A 3,299-nucleotide genomic window follows, 5' to 3' on the forward strand; every position below is an offset into this window, starting at 1 on the left:
AATAATTCCCGAGAGCTTCCCCGCACGACTTGCAGTCTTCCAGTTAACACAATTTTGTCATCCTTTGCTACCAGACCTCTTTCCCTCCCACTGCCACTTCCTTTCTTTCTGGCATGCGAAGGGAGCCTGAGTCATAGTGAAACCTCTAAATATTGCCTCCCCTGGGTGCTCTTTCTCTTTCTCCCCCTACATCAGGGCAGCGACAGTGGTGGTCAGAGGGTCTTGAATGTGTTTGTCATTGTATGGTACCTCTTTCTCCAATGTACGTCGAGTGCCCATCCCGCCCTGTCTGTTGCTGTGTGTCTGATACAAAACACTTACAACAAAAGCATTGCTCAATTAGGCTGAAAGAACATTTAGTTTGGGCCGCATCTTTTTGTGCCTGAGTCCCTGGATCTCAGTCCTGCCCAATGCTGAACACCCTGACCCCACTGCCCTGTTGTCTGCCCCAGCTTCGATGGGAGTGGGCCATAGACACAAAATCACTCAAATTCTGAACTTTGTTCCTACAAAACTGCCTCCCAAGGTTTGTCTTACAGCTCATTAGCAAGGCTTGAGTCTGTACTATTTAACTGAGTAATTCTGATTTTTGTGTGACCTTATGAAAGAGGTTCGGTTTTCTTCCACAGGGCTAAGCAAGAAGAAATTCTAAGAGTGTTGTTCACACCATCATGAGAATCAGCTGTTGGCTGAGGGGACTCCATACCACACCAGGCAGCAGCACAAAGGTGAGCTGGTTGCAGGCACTCATCTCCCACCTCCTCATACGAGTTTTGCTCTGTGCTGTGGTGGGGTCCTCACATGCAGCCACTTCCCAAGATGATAAGGGCAGCTTTGCACAGCAGATTTATTGCACATTCCTGGTCACACGAGGGAGACCGTGTCCAGGTAGCTCCCTCTCTTGCTCTCCCTTTAGTCACGGCAGGGTGGCAACCAGATCCAGCCTGGAGGGATAAAAGGCCTCAGAGATGAAGAAGTATAATGGAGCAGAGTTAATGTCGGCCAATTTACTGTTGTAAGCAAATCACTACCAAATCTCTCTTGTGCAGTACGCTACAATTTACTACTCGTAGTTAAATGAGTCAGAGCTGTTGCTTCTGGTTCTGCCTCCAGCTTCTCCTGCTGCAGAGCTGGACAAACAATGGGTCTGCGGTGCAGAGGGGCCTGGGGCCAGCCCCAAGGAGCTGTGTGTTGCAATGCCCATTATCGCAATGCCTCATTTTTAGGCTCCCTGCTGTGGAACAGATTGCTCAGGCCAGGGACAGACACCACTGTGCTTCACACAAGGTGTGGAAAGAGTTAAAAGCTAATGAAAGGAAACTTCAGTAATCCACACACTCCTTGAGTTAGAATATATTTATATTCTAATATATATATATAGTGGGACCCAGCACTGTGACGGGTAGGATGAAGAGGTCTCTTTCTGCCACAAACTCCCTTGCAGTTAAGTGCCCAAGCCACATCAGCCTGCTTTTGTGGAGAACTAGGGAGGGAGAGAACCACCTCGTTGCATACAGCAGCTTATTGGGTACAGTACATTATATCCCAAGCAACGGGAGACTTACTTGCCAGTCACCACTCTGCTGGATTTAATTTGAACAGCCCTATAGCTCTGAGGAGTGTCCTGGCCACGAGGCTATTGAAGTAGCCGCTTTTTCTTGCACTCTCTGGCCACCTCCGTGTTTAATATAAAAATTAAACATATTAGGAGAGCTGAAGAGCAATTATCTCTGAGTCCCTAATAAGTTAGTGACTGGGATTTTCACTTTGCATACAAAATACTGTTCAGCTGTTTACCTGAAATCAGGCAGTACCAGGAGTTAGTGCTAAGTCTCCTGCTTCTCTGCGAAGGCATCCAGCCAGTTTGTTCAACAGACCTTTCACTTCCCGGATCTTTAGGAAGAAGGTCTGATGTGACTTAGGAGACTCACACAAGATGGTATGCCTGGATTTAAACATACGAGTACTACTGAGAAGCAGGGTCACCCCCTCCCCTCCACCCGGCCTTTACAATGGGTAAGTTAGGCAGCTTCCGCGCTTTGCCTCTGATTTCTGAAGGTTGTGTTCTCAGGCACAATCCTGAGCAGCGGGAGACTGCTGCTGTGCCTAACTCACTTGCTGAATTTAGCCTGCCCTCACTTTTGAAAACACGCTTTTAGCCCCTAATTCACTTGAGCACTATGGAAAGCGCTACATTAAGCATTCAACAGGGCACCGATTCGTGTTTCGAGTTGAACACCGAATTCAGGAAGAAACCCTGAAAATACCAGAAATTCAGAGCAGACAACAAATCCACGGTGTAACTAAAGATTTGCGCAGCAGGTTTTCCCGGTAGCCGCTTTCTCTGGACCTAAAACTGAAGGAGAGCCTTTCCTTGCTCTTTAACCGCTAAGACACCAGCTGCCGACCCCCCTGCTCCAGCCCCAGCCCCAGCCCCAGCCCCAGCCCCAGCCCCAGCCCCAGCCTGGGCTGTGCTGAAGCTGGAGCCGGGCGCGATGCCGCGGCGGTTCCGAGCCCGCACGGGGCTGGTGCCGGGCACAGGCGTCCAGGAGGCCGCTCCCGTGTGCGGACAGCGGACATGTTCCCCTCGGTTGTGGGAGTAAGAGTAGAAAAATGGCTTCCCTTTAATTTTCTGTGTGGTTCTGCGGATGTTTGCTCCCCCTCCGTGCTCTGGCCACTGTGCGCTTTATTTCCTACCCTCCGTGGAAAGCGTCGCACCGAGGCGCTACCGCGTTCCCACGGCAGAGGATCGACTCGTCCGCGAGCCCGCGGTGGTACGGGGATGGGCTCGGGGCCCCTCTGCTTTCGCTCGTCTGTCTGCCGAGGCTCTCTAGGAGTGCGTGTGAAGATATGCGGGGGGGGGGGGTACCGGAGTGACTAGGGAGGGGTGGAGGGAGAGAGGGGAGTTATTAGGAAACTTTGCTTTGGCTACTCTCTATCCTTGGGGCTGCGTGGCGCCAGCACCCTCAAGTTGAAAGGAAAACAGCCATTCTCACTTCCAACTGCCCACTGAGATCCTTAAGGCGACAAAGACACAAAAGTGAGTTTTATTTGCTGGTAAGCCAGAGGCAAGAAAAAAGAAAAGCCAATTCCCCCTTAAAAAGAGCCGACAAATCCTTTTTGCTCTTTTGTGTGAGCTTTTCCTATTCACATGGAGCGTTCATCCGTGTGATTCCCAACTTATTGTCATTACTTAGTTATTAATTGTTCTCATCTGGGTTTAATTGAGCAACCAAGGACTTTAGCCCAAGGGTCAGGGAGAAAACTTAAAGCAAAGACATGTTCAATAGGAATCCTGC

This window comes from Nyctibius grandis, chromosome 6 (assembly GCF_013368605.1).
Source record: "Nyctibius grandis isolate bNycGra1 chromosome 6, bNycGra1.pri, whole genome shotgun sequence".
NCBI classification, from domain to species: domain Eukaryota; kingdom Metazoa; phylum Chordata; class Aves; order Nyctibiiformes; family Nyctibiidae; genus Nyctibius; species Nyctibius grandis.